Here is an 18,934-nt window from a genome sequence, read left to right as displayed (position 1 = left end):
TTCCTTCAATGCAAAACATTTGCGGGCATCAATAACAACTACCAACCAGGGCAACGTAAGCTGAATGCAGGCAAGGTACAGTTGGTACATTGACTACAGTTGTAATTGACCCACCTTCTCACACCTGTATAGTCTAATTCAATTCTCACTTGCTCTCTATGACTTTCTACCTTCTCTATCTGAATGACTGAATATACTTCCCCTGTCCCATGTATAGTATATATAGTATGACGTTTCCTTGTCTTCCATAATACAAGGGAGAAGTGGTAATGTTAGGGAATAGCAGACGATAATTCCCCAGTAGCTGCCGGTGAACTCTGGAGGGAGGGGCACAAGGGACAGTGAGCCCTAAGCTGAAGCCCCCCACTTTCCCTTCCTATTGCCATACCCTATCCTAGGTAATAGGCAACAGCCACGTAGACAGTCCCTCCCTGAATACGTGAAACACAAAACACAGACAAGACAAACAACAACAAAGGGAGGTCAGCTAGCCAGGGTTCGGTAACAGTAGAGCGAAGCAGTGCCAAATCAGAGTCCAAAAGAATTGTCAGTAGGGAAGCCAGAGGTCAAGGATCAGAATACAAGTAAATAAACAGCAAGAGATACCAGAAAGCAAGAGGCAATAACCGGCACAGTGTGACTGTGAGCCAAGACTAAATAGGGGAGGAAGAACCCGCCCTGAACCTGATAGGAAGGAAAGCTGTCAATCACAGGCAAGACAAAATCAAACACTAAAAGGACAGAGGCAACATTGGCAGAAGACGGGTGTGGTGCAAATGCAATCACAGAACTAGAGCTGAGTTCACACAGTGCGGCTAAAAACTTTAAGCAGATTATCAAACTGCACACGCCTCCTGCGCCGCAGCACGCGAGCAGAGGCCCGAACAGGCAGAGATGTTACAGGTAAACTTAGTTTTTGTGGCAGTAATCGTAGACCTACTATGCCTCCTGCATATTCTGGAAATGCTACCCATGCTGTCTCTTTTTGCATGCTACTAAGGCAAGGACTCTTCCACTTATCATGGAGTACCAAGCTTACCAGAGATCCTGCTAAAGGGTAGAGGGAGAACACAGGCAGCTATCTATGTCATTTGTGATGATGTCTGGATAGCTTTATACCCAGCAAGGTGTGAGATCTAGATTGCTTGTTCTACTGCTCTCTGTTCTCAACTTGTTCCTGCAGTTTTGGAAATTGATTTATAGTTTATATGACATACATTATACTTTGTGGGGCCACAAGGGGACATGATACTGTGTATGGGCTCCAAGGAGGCATTATATCATATTGGCGCCACCTACTGGAGGTCACTAGAGGTACAATATAATGGAACTCAGTGAGATTGGGCAGGGTTAAGAGGTAGAGGTATTGTTGTAAGACACCAGTATTATTAATGCAGCTCTGGTGGGCTATTTTTCACCATGGCTTTTGTACTGCAATGGTTAAAAGCCACAGCCAAACCAGCAGCAATTATTGACATGCAGCTGACTCAAAAGTCGCTAAAAGTTTTGTACTGCAGGGTTTTTTTTCTGCAGTATGATGATAAAACTTCATTACACTGCTACTATATATCACAGTGGGTAAGTCAGTGTTGCTTATCCACTGCAAACTCACCTCTGTGTCCCCAGTCTAATTGTGTTGACAAAAGCATGTGACAGTACCAAAGGTGTGCATAAATACAGTTTTTAAAAATGGAAGCAAAAGTAAATTGGTGTAAATGTACACATATAACACATATACACATACAAACCTTAACATACTGTAACATCCTTGCCCGTCCAGGCTTTGGCGCCCTCCTCCGGCCACATGCTACATCGCAGGCAGTGTGTCTAGCTGTGATTCCTTGCTTGAGGTTCTTTTGGTATTGTTTGAGTACTGTCCTATTCCCTCGCCTCTGTAATAGATTGTCCATCATACTCATCTCCTGCACCTTGGTTTCTCTCTGCTCCTCTAATAGTTAATCTTAGGCTTGCCTGTGTGATTGACAGCCTATCTTCCTATCAAGTCTGGGGTGGGTTATTCCTTCCTATTTATTGTTTATTCACATTCACCTTGATGCTTGCTATTGCCTTGTGGATGCTGGCTATTTACTCTTTGCTGTTTGTTATCTCTGTACATATTCCTGACCTCTGGCTTTACTTTTGAGCATTCTCTCAAATTTTGATTCTGTACTGCTTGACTGGTATCAACCCCTTGGCTAGCTGACCTTCCTTTTATTGTTATTTGATTTGTCTGCGTTCTGTGTCATCACTTATATCTAAGAAGGGACTGTCACCCAGTTGTCTTCTGTCACATAGAGCAGTGAGGCAAATAGAATGTAAAAAGGGACAGATGATGGGTTCAGCTTAGGACTCACTGTCTTGTCGTTCCCCTCCTCCCAGGGTTCTCCAACAGCTACTGGGGAATTGCTCTTCTAGCAATTTCCTTACACATATAGTTTTTTTTTGTGTGTGTGTCCTGACATTTTGAAAAAATGCTGTAACTAGTTTTCTGTACAGTTCAGGCCTCGTATAAAAATGTACATATGTATTGATTTACATCATGTTTATGGTGTCGCGTACGTGTAGAAAAATTATTCTAAGTTGTCATTTTGGAATGCTTACATTTAGATGGAATGTCTCATCATTTCGAGCTTTAGCTGTATAGTCAGCTGCAATTTTCCAAACAAGTTTATGTAGTATACAGTATATAGCACATTGTACACTTTTTATTGAAGGCAGTGATAGACATGCAGGAACAGTATTATACACTTGGTAGATGACTAAACAAGCAGTATACATCTTCATTACCAGTACACTCTCTTTATTTGTAGCATATATTTAGCACATAGTACAGGGAAGTTTATGCTTACAGTTATGGAAGTTACAGTCCAATATGGCATCATGTCCTGTGGGATAATGCGAGAGCATGAACTGTTGAGGGTTAGTTTTGCAGATTCTAATTGCAGAAGTATTTAGATTAGGAATTGAAGAGATGTGTCTTTAGGAAGTGTTTAAAGCTGTAGAAATGAGGAATTAATCTGATTATATGGGATAGAGCATTCCAGAGAAGTGGTGCAACTTGAGAGAAGTTTTTTGATACAGTAGTGGGAAGTTCTGCTAATACAGAATGTTAGTCTTAAGCCATTGACCTAATGAAGAGTACGGGTTGGCTGATAGACAGAGGTGAGGGAGGAAATGTCGGGAGGTGCAGCATTATGGAGAGCCTTGTGGATGAGAGTGATAAGTTTATATTGTATTCTATAATGAATAGGCAGCCAATGTAGTGAATGACACAAACTAGAGGCACCGCTGTAGCGTCTAGACTGAAAGATGAGCCTGGCCGCTGCATTCAGAATAGATAGTGGGGGGTGGGGGGGGTTAGTAAGTGGAAGACCGATTAGAATGGAGCTACAGTACTGAAATTGAAAATAAATCGATGTTGAAAAACTGTAAGGCCTGGTTCACATCTGCGTTCGATATTCCATGCATTCAGTATTTCAGTGCATGCAGCACTTTTCTCCCCGCATAATTTGTGCAGCCACCGCTTTGAAAACACACAGACCTCATTACAGTCTAGGGGGTCCATGTGGTTTCTTTGCTAACGACTTTTTAATGCATTCAGTATTCCATTCAGGGGTCCCCAAGCGGACCACCTGAACGGAATACTGAACGCAGATGTGACCTAGGCCTCAAAGGTCCTCAAAAGCAGCTTCCAAATTCTCTGTATCAATTCCAAAAGTTACAAATTGATTTTATACAATTACCAAAGTGTGAACTTTAACAGTACATGCTTGTGTGGGTGGATGTCTTCTTGGGTTGGGTAGATTTTAACAAAGTTCATCTACACTCAAACCTGTGGTAAAAAATGGGGTGTGAATTTTATATCGACAGGAAGCCAATTTATGCTGTAGATTTTTACATTGCATTCCTCCTCCATTAACCACTTCAGTACTGGGCCAATTTGTGGTCCAGGACCAGACACATTTTCAGGTTTTTTTGTATTTGCGGTTTTGAGGGCTGTAACATTTTTCTCATACGTCTCAGTCAACTAATTTTTGCGTCTTTTTTCGGGGACGCAGAGGGCTTTATTTTTATGTTGTTTTTATTTTCGAATGTGTTTTCATTTTTTTTATATCCAGGAAAATATAAACAAAATAGGAGGGAAATTGTGTCTGGTTTTCAATTTATTATTATTTTTTTTATTTAATAAGACAAAGTGTCACTGAAAAACTTTATAATATAGTTTTTTCTCTCCATTACGGTAATTTTTATTTTGTATGGTGTTGTCGGGGGTGGGGCTATAACCTTTAATAATGGCATTTTATTAGCGTATTATTTTAATTTTTTTTAATTTTATTTTCACTTTTTCTTTACTTTTTTATTTTTTTTATTTTTTTTATTTTTTTTTTAGATTGTGTCCCGTCAAGGTCATAAGAGACCTTTGGGGACATCTGATCACTTTTTTTGTTAGGGAGGCTGATTTCCCCTGTAACTGAGGCTGCTACATTTAGCCTCAGTTGCAGGGGGAATCCAGCCTCCTGCACACTTTTCTTTACACTTACAGAGCTGATCTGGGTCCTGTAGGACCCAGCAGCTCTTGTAAGACACTGAGCCCGGCGGATCACGTGACCGCCGGGTCAGAGGGCGGCCACATCATGGCGGCGCCCATAGCCGTTTATACAGCGCTCATTGCCATGTATACAGTGCTCATTGAGCGCTGTATACACAGCGATCGAGAAGGCAGGGAAGGGAATAAACCTTCCCTGCCATCTCTCTGGGAGCTCCGGCTGAAGTTACATAATCATAATAGAGTATAATTATTGCGTTTTCAATCATTAGGCCAGCAACAATAAGAAAAAAGTAGTAGCAGCGGTATTAATACATAGACTGTGCATGGCTATTCACAGTAACACCAGTGGTATGAATTTACTAGAAAACTAGTGCCAGACAGGTGCCAGTATCAAGATTACATAAAGCAGGCATAGTTTTCATTGGTTGTCATTAGTACTGTGTTTGGCCCCACTTCCTTGATATACACATTCTATAGGTATGGTGCCAGACCAATATGGCGGTGTGAAAATGCTGCTGATGTAGGTTCCTTATAATTAGAGATGAGCGAACAGTGTTCTATCGAACTCATGTTCGATCGGATATTAGGCTGTTCGGCATGTTCGAATCGAACACCGCGTGGTAAAGTGCGCCATTACTCGATTCCCCTCCCACCTTCCCTGGCGCCTTTTTTGCTCCAATAACAGCACAGGGTAGGTGGGACAGGAACTACGACACCGGTGACGTTGAAAAAAGTAGGCAAAACCCATTGGCTGCCGAAAACATGTGACCTCTAATTTAAAAGAACAGCGCCGCCCAGCTTCGCGTCATTCTGAGCTTGCAATTCACCGAGGACGGAGGTTTCCGTCCAGTTAGCTAGGGGTTAGATTCTGGGTAGGCAGGGACAGGCTAGGATAGGAAGGAGAAGACAACCAACAGCTCTTATAAGAGCTAAATTCCAGGGAGAAGCTTGTCAGTGTAACGTGGCACTGACGGGCTCAATCGCCGCAACCCAGCTTTCCCAGGATCCTGAATGGAATACACTGTCAGTGTATTCCCGTATACCCGATATATACCCCCGATACCCGTTCCAACGGTGTGCCCCCCCACCTTCACCCCAGAAATACCCTGCAAGTCCCCTAGCAATAGGATTGGGGCTATATACACCCACTATTTTTGCTACTGCCATATAGTGCCATTGTCTCACTGGGAATTCAAAGAATATATTGGGCTTACATATAACTTCAATTCCAGGGAGAAGCTTGTCAGTGTAACGTGGCACTGACGGGCTCAATCGCCGCAACCCAGCTTTCCCAGGATCCTGAATGGAACACACTGACAGTGTATTCCCGTATACCCCATATATACACCCCAAATCCCCGTTCCAACGGTGTGCCCCCCCACCTTCACCTCAGAAATACCCTGCAAGTCCCCTAGCAATAGAATTGGGGCTATATACACCCACAATTTTTGCTACTGGTATATAGTGCCATTGTCTGACTGGGAATTCAAAGAATATATTGGGGTGACGTGCACCCACAATTTTTGCTACTGCTATACAGTGCCATTGTCTCACTGGGAATTCAAAGAATATATGGGGGTTATGTGCACCCACAATTTTTAATACTGGTATACAGTGCCATTGTCTGACTGGGAATTCAAAGAATATATGGGGGTTACGTGCACCCACAATTTTTAATACTGCTATACAGTTCCTTTGTCTCACTGGGAATTCAAAGAATATATGGGGGTTATGTGCACCCACAATTTTTAATACTGGTATACAGTGCCATTGTCTGACTGGGAATTCAAAGAATATATGGGGGTTATGTGCACCCACAATTTTTACTACTGGTATACAGTGCCATTGTCTGACTGGGAATTCAAAGAATATATGGGGGTTATGTGCACCCACAATTTTTAATACTGGTATATAGTGCCATTGTCTGACTGGGAATTCAAAGAATATATGGGGGTTACGTGCACCCACAATTTTTACTACTGGTATACAGTGCCATTGTCTGACTGGGAATTCAAAGAATATATGGGGGTTACGTGCACCCACAATTTTTAATACTGCTATACAGTTCCATTGTCTCACTGGGAATTCAAAGAATATATGGGGGTTATGTGCACCCACAATTTTTAATACTGGTATACAGTGCCATTGTCTGACTGGGAATTCAAAGAATATATGGGGGTTACGTGCACCCACAATTTTTAATACTGCTATACAGTTCCATTGTCTCACTGGGAATTCAAAGAATATATGGGGGTTATGTGCACCCACAATTTTTAATACTGGTATATAGTGCCATTGTCTGACTGGGAATTCAAAGAATATATGGGGGTTACGTGCACCCACAATTTTTGCTACTGCTATACAGTTCCATTGTCTCACTGGGAATTCAAAGAATATATGGGGGTTATGTGCACCCACAATTTTTAATACTGGTATACAGTGCCATTGTCTGACTGGGAATTCAAAGAATATATGGGGGTTACGTGCACCCACAATTTTTAATACTGCTATACAGTTCCTTTGTCTCACTGGGAATTCAAAGAATATATGGGGGTTATGTGCACCCACAATTTTTAATACTGGTATACAGTGCCATTGTCTGACTGGGAATTCAAAGAATATATGGGGGTTATGTGCACCCACAATTTTTAATACTGGTATACAGTGCCATTGTCTGACTGGGAATTCAAAGAATATATTGGGGTTATGTGCACCCACAATTTTTACTACTGGTATATAGTGCCATTGTCTGACTGGGAATTCAAAGAATATATGGGGGTTATGTGCACCCACAATTTTTAATACTGGTATACAGTGCCATTGTCTGACTGGGAATTCAAAGAATATATTGGGGTTATGTGCACCCACAATTTTTACTACTGGTATATAGTGCCATTGTCTGACTGGGAATTCAAAGAATATATGGGGGTTATGTGCACCCACAATTTTTAATACTGGTATACAGTGCCATTGTCTGACTGGGAATTCAAAGAATATATGGGGGTTATGTGCACCCACAATTTTTAATACTGGTATACAGTGCCATTGACTGGGAATTCAAAGAATATATGGGGGTTATGTGCACCCACAATTTTTACTACTGGTATACAGTGCCATTGTCTGACTGGGAATTCAAAGAATATATTGGGGTGACGTGCACCCACAATTTTTGCTACTGCTATACAGTTCCATTGTCTCACTGGAAATTCAAAGAATATATGGGGGTTATGTGCACCCACAATTTTTAATACTGGTATATAGTGCCATTGTCTGACTGGGAATTCAAAGAATATATGGGGGTTATGTGCACCCACAATTTTTAATACTGGTATATAGTGCCATTGTCTGACTGGGAATTCAAAGAATATATGGGGGTTACGTGCACCCACAATTTTTGCTACTGCTATACAGTTCCATTGTCTCACTGGGAATTCAAAGAATATATGGGGGTTATGTGCACCCACAATTTTTAATACTGGTATACAGTGCCATTGTCTGACTGGGAATTCAAAGAATATATGGGGGTTACGTGCACCCACAATTTTTAATACTGCTATACAGTTCCTTTGTCTCACTGGGAATTCAAAGAATATATGGGGGTTATGTGCACCCACAATTTTTAATACTGGTATACAGTGCCATTGTCTGACTGGGAATTCAAAGAATATATGGGGGTTATGTGCACCCACAATTTTTACTACTGGTATACAGTGCCATTGTCTGACTGGGAATTCAAAGAATATATGGGGGTTATGTGCACCCACAATTTTTAATACTGGTATATAGTGCCATTGTCTGACTGGGAATTCAAAGAATATATGGGGGTTACGTGCACCCACAATTTTTACTACTGGTATACAGTGCCATTGTCTGACTGGGAATTCAAAGAATATATGGGGGTTACGTGCACCCACAATTTTTAATACTGCTATACAGTTCCATTGTCTCACTGGGAATTCAAAGAATATATGGGGGTTATGTGCACCCACAATTTTTAATACTGGTATACAGTGCCATTGTCTGACTGGGAATTCAAAGAATATATGGGGGTTACGTGCACCCACAATTTTTAATACTGCTATACAGTTCCATTGTCTCACTGGGAATTCAAAGAATATATGGGGGTTATGTGCACCCACAATTTTTAATACTGGTATATAGTGCCATTGTCTGACTGGGAATTCAAAGAATATATGGGGGTTACGTGCACCCACAATTTTTGCTACTGCTATACAGTTCCATTGTCTCACTGGGAATTCAAAGAATATATGGGGGTTATGTGCACCCACAATTTTTAATACTGGTATACAGTGCCATTGTCTGACTGGGAATTCAAAGAATATATGGGGGTTATGTGCACCCACAATTTTTAATACTGGTATACAGTGCCATTGTCTGACTGGGAATTCAAAGAATATATTGGGGTTATGTGCACCCACAATTTTTACTACTGGTATATAGTGCCATTGTCTGACTGGGAATTCAAAGAATATATGGGGGTTATGTGCACCCACAATTTTTAATACTGGTATACAGTGCCATTGTCTGACTGGGAATTCAAAGAATATATTGGGGTTATGTGCACCCACAATTTTTACTACTGGTATATAGTGCCATTGTCTGACTGGGAATTCAAAGAATATATGGGGGTTATGTGCACCCACAATTTTTAATACTGGTATACAGTGCCATTGTCTGACTGGGAATTCAAAGAATATATGGGGGTTATGTGCACCCACAATTTTTAATACTGGTATACAGTGCCATTGTCTGACTGGGAATTCAAAGAATATATGGGGGTTATGTGCACCCACAATTTTTGCTACTGGTATACAGTGCCATTGTCTGACTGGGAATTCAAAGAATATATTGGGGTGACGTGCACCCACAATTTTTGCTACTGCTATACAGTTCCATTGTCTCACTGGGAATTCAAAGAATATATGGGGGTTACGTGCACCCACAATTTTTAATACTGCTATACAGTTCCTTTGTCTCACTGGGAATTCAAAGAATATATGGGGGTTATGTGCACCCACAATTTTTAATACTGGTATACAGTGCCATTGTCTGACTGGGAATTCAAAGAATATATGGGGGTTATGTGCACCCACAATTTTTAATACTGGTATACAGTGCCATTGTCTGACTGGGAATTCAAAGAATATATTGGGGTTATGTGCACCCACAATTTTTACTACTGGTATATAGTGCCATTGTCTGACTGGGAATTCAAAGAATATATGGGGGTTATGTGCACCCACAATTTTTAATACTGGTATACAGTGCCATTGTCTGACTGGGAATTCAAAGAATATATGGGGGTTATGTGCACCCACAATTTTTAATACTGGTATACAGTGCCATTGTCTGACTGGGAATTCAAAGAATATATTGGGGTTATGTGCACCCACAATTTTTACTACTGGTATATAGTGCCATTGTCTGACTGGGAATTCAAAGAATATATGGGGGTTATGTGCACCCACAATTTTTAATACTGGTATACAGTGCCATTGTCTGACTGGGAATTCAAAGAATATATGGGGGTTATGTGCACCCACAATTTTTAATACTGGTATACAGTGCCATTGTCTGACTGGGAATTCAAAGAATATATGGGGGTTATGTGCACCCACAATTTTTACTACTGGTATACAGTGCCATTGTCTGACTGGGAATTCAAAGAATATATTGGGGTGACGTGCACCCACAATTTTTGCTACTGCTATACAGTTCCATTGTCTCACTGGGAATTCAAAGAATATATGGGGGTTATGTGCACCCACAATTTTTAATACTGGTATACAGTGCCATTGTCTGACTGGGAATTCAAAGAATATATGGGGGTTATGTGCACCCACAATTTTTAATACTGGTATATAGTGCCATTGTCTGACTGGGAATTCAAAGAATATATGGGGGTTACGTGCACCCACAATTTTTACTACTGGTATACAGTGCCATTGTCTGACTGGGAATTCAAAGAATATATGGGGGTTATGTGCACCCACAATTTTTAATACTGGTATATAGTGCCATTGTCTGACTGGGAATTCAAAGAATATATGGGGGTTACGTGCACCCACAATTTTTACTACTGGTATACAGTGCCATTGTCTGACTGGGAATTCAAAGAATATATGGGGGTTACGTGCACCCACAATTTTTAATACTGCTATACAGTTCCATTGTCTCACTGGGAATTCAAAGAATATATGGGGGTTATGTGCACCCACAATTTTTAATACTGGTATACAGTGCCATTGTCTCACTGGGAATTCCACAAATAATTTGGGGATTCATTCACCCTACATCTCAGGCTCTTGCCATATTCACCCAGGTTGTCAGTGCTGCACCAGCTCGTTCCCAGACAGCTCGGCCCGAAAAACACGTTACCTATATAGAGGATTTGGACAATGAAGACAACATGTTCTAAATCTAATGTCTGCACCTTCTCCAGAATTAAAATAAAGGCAGCGTTTAACTTTCAAATAGCACTGCACAAAGGAAGAGCTTATCAGCTTGTCTCATGACATGCTACTGAAAAGTTTCATTTGTGTATCTTAATGTAAATATAGTTGTATAAGCTTTTTGGGTTTTAGGCACTGCCAAGTTATTTATTACCACCCGCTCCCTTATAATGATGATGACGCCAAAGTCACTGTGGGTGTTCAGAGCTCACAGCTTTGGGTGACATTTGTCTTGCTCTCTGTCGGTACCAGCTGTCTTTTTGGATACCGTAAAGTTATGTTGACTTTATTAACAGCTATAGAAGCTTTAGCCAGGTTGTGACGGTGTGTAACCCTAACAACACTAAGTGGGATACACATTAATAGTCAGTCTATGTACGCTAAACGTATCACTGAAGTAATTTTTTTTCCCTCTCCCCTAATATAAGAAAGGAACAGACATTAGACCTAGACCGGGGTTCGAGGCTTGAAAAAATCCAGTATTATTTGTTCTTCATGATGTGAAATATGTGTTGAAAAGCAACCCAAGATGAAGTCAGCCATGTGTGCCAGTGTGTTACTTGGCATGCCTTTGCTGGCCCCAACTGTAAGGGTCACTCTCCATTTCCTCCATTTTCCACTCCCCTTCACACCATTTGTGGTGAAGCAATGGGATGCACTGAAGTGCACCCTCTAGCCTCGTGTGGGATAGGGACATCAGATGCCACTCCAACCCCCTCGTCTTCCTCCGCCAGCCAACGGTGCGAAGATGAGAGGAGTGTGCTCTGAATGTTTTCTGCCTAGCAGAGGCTAGTTCTCACTTACGAAAATGGCCCCACTTTGACCTGTATATCAGGCACAATGGTGTAGGTTTCAAAGAAACATGGCACCAACAAGTTGGAAAACGTGGGCCATGCGTGGACCGTGTTTGAGTCTGGCAAGCTCCAGATCTGCTACCAGGTTCCAGCCATTATCACAGGCGCAAAAATGCCAGGCCCCAGGTGTAGCAGGGAAAAAAAAATGCCATCTCAGCCAGGATGGCATCCCTGACCTCGGAGGCACTGTGCTGTCTGTCCCCCAAGCTGATCAGTTTCAGCACGGCCTACTGACATCTCCCCATGCCAGTGTTACAGTGTTTTCCGCTAGTAGCTGGGGTGGAGGTTGCAGCTTCGTAGGGTTTCAGTCTACTCCTGCCATGAATTTTGGCCTGGGAGAGGAGATAGGCCACCCCAGTTTGCACCCGGGGAACAGACTCCACCACATTCACCCTGCCTGTCATTAAAGATAAGCACTGCAGCATCCCTGACCACAGGCGCTTGTCCATGTGTCGGTGGTCAAGTGGACCTTGCAGCAAAGCGCAGAGCTCTGGGCCCGACTGATGTTATGGGACACATGCAGGCGCAAGGCAGAGACAGCACACCAAGAGAAGTAGTAACGGCTAGGCCCAGCATAGGGAGGTGCCCCAGCTGCCGTCTGCTGACGGAAGGCCTGGGTCTCCAGAAGCATAAACAAACACCAACATCTCCAGGGCCAGCAGTTTATCGATGAGGCTGTTACAGGCTTGGGCATGGGGGTGGGTTGTATTGTACTTCTGCCTGCAATGAAAAGCTTGGGAAATGTGGAGTGGCTGGGAAGAGGCGCATGATGATGCAGGCCAAAAGGGCGCATGAGGGTGAACTCCCCAATGTGTCAGAGATAGGTGTGTAGGTGTCCTTGCATCATATACTTGCACCATATTTGGCTTTGGAAGTTAATTTTGTGCCAAAAAGTGGTTAAGACAGCGATCCCTCAGCTACTCCCGTTACACTGTCTATTGAAGTTACCATCTGTGGAAGTGGACCACCATTTCTAAGATCCCAAAGGAAGCAGGCAAGAGATGTGCAGTTCAGAAAAAAAGATGAGAAAATAAGTTTAGGCTGTAGAGCACAGAGGGATCGGAGAGGACAGAGCTGGTGTCGGCCAGGTATTCCCACAACATGCGCCTATACTTGTCCCTCCTGGTGACACTAGGCCCCTGAGTGGCAGTAATTTGTCCAGGGGGGCCATTAACGTGTTCCAGACCTAGGAATAAGTCTTCCAACAGGGTAGAGTTTTGCATGCCTTTGCTTCTACCCACTGTTTTTGCTGCTTAGCTTCCCTCCACATCTACTCTGCTTTCACCCCTAAACATCACCCCAGTTTATGCCTTTGCTTCTACCCAGGTTTTTTGTTGATTTAGCTTCCCTCTACATCTACACTGCTTTAGCCCCTAGACATCACCCCTGTCCATGTGGGGTCGGTGGCCTCGTCATCCACCAACTCCTCTTCCAATTGCGCACTGCCCCCTTACTGCAAACCGCACATGACCACAGCTTGCCTTGATGGCAACTGTGTCTCATGATCCCCACTTAGGTCCAGACAAGTCGGTGGCGGGTCCAAAACCCCAAAATTGGAAGGAAATGGCAGATGCTGCAGTATTTCTAACACCTGTTCCTGGTGCTCGGGCCTGGTCTGTGTTGTACCCTGCACCCTGCTTAACGCATCTGCCATATCCGAAGTTGTGCTGAGCGCATGCTAATGTTTCGTGTCCAGTGCAATGGATGGGATGGGATTTCACATAAGTCTGCCACCCATGGCCACTCATGGTTGAGCAACTGAGGGAGTTGACTTTGACGAACCCGAGGGTTTTGGAGTTGGAACTACATCAAAGGTCTGTGCTGCTCACACACTCTGCTCAACACATGATATGTTTAGTGCCAGCAGTGTGGAGACGTCGCACAACAGCCGTTGTTCCAGCAGGTACAGGCGTTGTAGGAGTGCATAGAGGCTAGCAGCGGCAACTATACACTTTAAAAACTATCCGCACAAGCGCCACACTTTCACCAGTAGCTCAGGAACATTGGGGTACCTTTTTCAAAAGATTAGCAGCAATGAGTTAAAAACGTGGCCCAGGCATGGAATATGTTGCAGGCTGCCAAGCTACAGAGCCAATCCCAGGTTACGGCCATTATCACACATGACAACATGCCTGGGCCCAGGTGCAGTGGCAAAAACCACATTGCCGTCTCATCGAGGATGGCATGACTCACTTTGTAGGCAGTGTGCTGTCTGGCCCCCAAGCTGATGAGCTTCAGCACGGCCCGCTGACGTCTCCCCACACCAGTGTTGCAGCGTTTCCAGCTCGTAGCTGGGGTCAATTTAACAGCGGAGGAGGGTGGTGTTTCAGCCCTCCTCCCAGGAATGTTGTGTGGGGAGACAAGTCAGGCCACCACATTTTGCGACCCGGTCCACGCCTCAACTACATTCAACCACTGTGCCCAAATTGAAAGGTAGCGTCCCTGTCCGCATGCACTTGTCCATTCGTAACTGGTCACATGGAACTTTAGGGCTAAGCGCTGAATTTAGGGACCGCCTCATGTTTGGGGGAAAGTGCTGGTGTGGACGGCACAGTGCGGTGGCGCAGTAGACACTCTGCCCAAAAAGGGCAGAGTGTCCCCCAGCCGGGATTCCAACATCTCCTGGGCCAGATTTCTTGAGATGAGGCCGTTGAAGCCTTGGGCATGTGGGTGGGTTGCGCTGTACTTTAGCATGAAATGAAAGGCTTGGGAGATGGGGAGTTGCTGGGAAGAGGCGCATGATGGCGCGGGCAAAAGGAGAAATGGCAGGAAAAGGTGAGGATAAGGGTGAACTCCCCAAAGTGTCAGAGGCAGATGTGGAGGTGTCCTGGCTCCTGGTCTGGACTGCAGCGCCAGCCCTGTCAACAGTGGAAGAGGCAGTGGCCGCCAGGCCAAACGACGATTATCCTGCGCTTGCTCTCACCCACTGAGCCCAGGGCTTGCCTTCCAAATGATGGCACCCGCAAGAGGTGGTGAGATTCCTCTCCGCAGATCTCCAAACCATCTTGGACTTGCAAATTGCACTAAATTTGTCATGTAACTGACATGTATATGATGAGTCTATCCATTGTCTGTTCATTTTGGTGAAAGTCAGCCTGTCAGCTGACAGACAGCTGTGCTTGTCAGTGATGATGTCACCGGCTGCTTGTACCCCCAGTTTTTGCTGCTTAGCTTGCCTCCACATCCACACTGCTTTTGCCCCTACACATCACCCCTATCCATGCCTGTGCCTCTAGCCATAAGTCTGCCACCCATGGAAACTCATGGTGCAGAAAGTGAGGGAGCTGACTCTGAGGAACCCTTGGGTTTTGTAGCTGGTACTCCATCAAAGGTCTCTGCTGCTCACACACCCTGCTGAACATACGGTATCTAGGGTTAGAGCGTGTGGTGACCTCGCACAACAGTAGGTGCTTCAGGCAGATGTAGGCCTTGCTGGAGTGTATTGCGGCTAGCTCCAGGTACTGTAGACTTGGGAAAGTGGGTGTCCAAGTGCCGCACTTTCACCCTTAGCTCAGCTAATTTGGGGTATGTTTTTAAAAATCATTGCACCACTACATTGAACATGTGGGCCAGGCATGGAACGTGTTGGAGGCTGGCAAGCTCCAGAGCCCTCCAACAAGCTAAAAAACCTGGCCCCAGGGGCAGCGGGGATAAACAAATTGCCATCTCATCCAGGATGGCATCCCTGACCTCAGAGGCAGTGTGCTGTCCGTCTCCCAAGCTGATGAGCTTCAGCCCAGCCTGCTGACGTCTCCCCACACCAGTGTTGCAGCGTTTTCAGCTCGTAGCTGGGGTAAATCTAACAGCGGAGGAGGAGGAGGGTGGTGTTTCAGCCCTCCTCCCAGGAATGTTTTGTGGGGAAACAAGTCAGGAAAATTCTTGAAACGGGAGAGTTTTGCATCTTTGCCCTTGCTGCCTATGGACATCCCTTTGCCTCTAGCCACCATTTTCCCTGCTTTGCTTGCCTCCACATCCACACTGCTTTTGCCCCTAGACATCACCCCAGTCCATGCCTTAGCTTGTACCCCCAGTTTTTCCTGCTTAGCTTGCCTCCACATCCACACTGCTTTTGCCCCTAGACATCACCCCAGTCCATGCCTTAGCTTGTACCCCCAGTTTTTCCTGCTTAGCTTGCCTCCACATCCACACTGCTTTTGCCCCTAGACATCACCCCAGTCCATGCCTTAGCTTGTACCCCCAGTTTTTCCTGCTTAGCTTGCCTCCACATCCACACTGCTTTTGCCCCTAGACATCACCCCAGTCCATGCCTTAGCTTGTATCCCCAGTTTTTCCTGCTTAGCTTGCCTCCACATCCACACTGCTTTTGCCCCTAGACATCACCCCAGTCCATGCCTTAGCTTGTACCCCCAGTTTTTCCTGCTTAGCTTGCCTCCACATCCACACTGCTTTTGCCCCTAGACATCATCCCTATCCATGCCTCTTCCCCTAGCCATAACTCTGCCACCCCTGGAAACTCATGGTGCAGAAACTTTGGTTGCTGACTTTGAGGAACCCTTGGGTTTTGTAGATGGAACTCCATCAAAGGTCTGTGCAGCTCACACACCCTGCTCAAGATATGGTATTGTAGGGTTTCAGCGTGTGTGAATAACGGACAACAGCCTGTGTTTGGACAGATGTAGGCCTTGCTAGAGTGTTTTTAGGCTAGCAGCGACTCCTGTGCACTTGCAAAAGTGGGCGCACAAGCGCCGCATTTTCAACAGTAGCTTCGGTACATTTGGGTATGTTTTTAAAAAACTTTGCACCACTAGGTTAGACGTGGGCCAAACATGGAACGTGTTGGAGGCTGGCAAGCTCCAGAGCCGCTACCAGGTTCCAGCCATTATCACAGGCGTAAAAATGCCAGGCCCCAGGTGTAGCAGGGAAAAAAAAATGCCATCTCAGCCAGGATGGCATCCCTGACCTCGGAGGCACTGTGCTGTCTGTCCCCCAAGCTGATGAGCTTCAGCACCGCCTGCTGACGTCTCCCCACACCAGTGTTTTAGCATTTGCCGCTAGTAGCTGTGGTGGAGGTTGCAGCGTCGTAGGGTTTCAGTCTACTCCTGCCATGAATTTTGGCCTGGGAGAGGAGATAGGCCACCCCAGTTTGCACCCGGGGAACAGACTCCACCACATTCACCCTGCCTGTCATTAAAGATAAGCACTGCAGCATCCCTGACCACAGGCGCTTGTCCAAGTGTCGGTGGTCAAGTGGACCTTGCAGCAAAGCGCGGAACTAAGGGCCCACCTGATGTTGAGTGACACGTGCTGGTGCAAGGCGGGGACGCCACACCGGGAGAAGTTGAGACGGCTAGGGACGGCATAGTGAGGTGCCACAGTTGCCATCAGGTCCGGGAAGGCGGGAGTTTCAACAAGCCGGAACGCCAACCTCTCCTGGGCCAGCAGTTTAGCGATGTTGGCGTTCTAGGCTTGCGTGGGTGGGTGGTTAGCGGTGTATTTCTGCCGGCGCTCCAATGTCTGAGAGATGGTGGGTTGTTGTAAAGAAGCGCCTGATGGTGCCTTTGATGGTGCAGGAGAAGGAGATAAGACAGAAACAGGGGAGGATGAGGGAGAAGTCAACAAAGTGGCGGAGGCAGATGAAGTGATGTCCTGGCTCGTCCTCTGGAGTGCATCGCCAGCACTGTGAGCAGAGGCAGTGGCATGAACGGCGGGCGACGTTTGTCCTGCCGTTGCTGCCTGCCACTGATTCCATTGCTTGGATTCCAAATGACGGTGCATTGAAGTGGTGGACAGGTTGCTCTTCTCAGGGCCCCTACTCGATTTCGAGAGGCAAATTGTGTAGACGACACTATATCTGTCCTCGGCGCATTCCTTGAAAAAACTCTACACCTTCAAGAAACGTGCCCTCGATGGGGGAGTTTTTCTGGGCTGGGTACAAAAGGGAACATCTTCGGACATTCCGGGTCTGGCCTGGCTTCGGCAAAGCAGCTGACCTCTGCCTCTGGACATGTCTCTGCCTCTAGCTACCCTTTTTGGTGCTGCACCTGCCTCAACATCCACACTACTTTCCCAGCTTGACATCTGCCTTGTCCAGGTGGGGTCGGTGTCCTCGTCGTCCACCACCTCCTCTTCCAACTCCTGTCTCGCCTCCTCCTCCTGCACAATGCGCATGTCAACTGGCTGCCCTGACAGCAACTGCGTCTCATCGTCGTCGATGAGGGTGGGTTGCTGGTCATCCGCCACCAAATCGACCGGAGATGGAATGGAGGAGACTCTAGTGTTTGAGCATCTGGACACAGATACTCGTCTGTTAGGTCCGTGGAATCGCGAAATGGAGGGGCAGGTTGCGGTACAGTCAAAGGAAGGGAGAACAGCTCTGGGGAGCAGGGACAGTTGGGGTTATTGTTCTGAGAAGATTGGGAATTTTGGGTGGAAGGAGGACAAGACTGTTGGGTAAGAGGAGGTAGAGGCTGACTGGCTGGTGGACAATGTGCTTTAAGCGTTATCCGACAGCCATTGCAAGACCTGTTCCTGGTTCTCGGGCCTACTAATCTTTGTACCATTCAGCCTAGTTAATGTGGAACTTTTGTGCAAAGCGCAGAACTTAGGGCCCGCCTGATGTTAAGGGACACACGCTGGTACAAGGCTCAACTCACCCTAAGTGCCAAAAACACTGCTGGTGCAAGGCTCTACTCATGCCAAGGGCCTCAATCTCTGCTGGTAGCTCAGCTTAAGGTCATGTAACTTTGTTTGGAAGGGCTCATGTTAAGGGCTAGAAAAGTGAATTTTGGAAGGTCTTACCACATCACACACACACACACACACACACACACACACACACACTCAAAATGACAGTTAAGGGTGAGGGCTTTTGGAATTCCCATTGCCTATTCCATTTGTGGTTGTCATGGGGAACGTGATTTAAAGGGGTGGTTGTTACTGTTTGTTGAGCTTAAATTGGGGTTTGTGTCCATCCATTTGGGGAGTAAAGAAGGTTTCCAGGTATTTTCCCACTTTGATAGAGGTTTTTTTGAATGTGGAAAGTGTGTAGTTGTTAGGCAGTGATGTTGGGGTAATAGAGGGTCTTTGGTGTGTTAGAT

The sequence above is a fragment of the Leptodactylus fuscus genome, chromosome 1 (assembly GCF_031893055.1).
Source record: "Leptodactylus fuscus isolate aLepFus1 chromosome 1, aLepFus1.hap2, whole genome shotgun sequence".
In the NCBI taxonomy this organism is placed as follows: domain Eukaryota; kingdom Metazoa; phylum Chordata; class Amphibia; order Anura; family Leptodactylidae; genus Leptodactylus; species Leptodactylus fuscus.
This window is presented reverse-complemented; position numbering follows the sequence as displayed.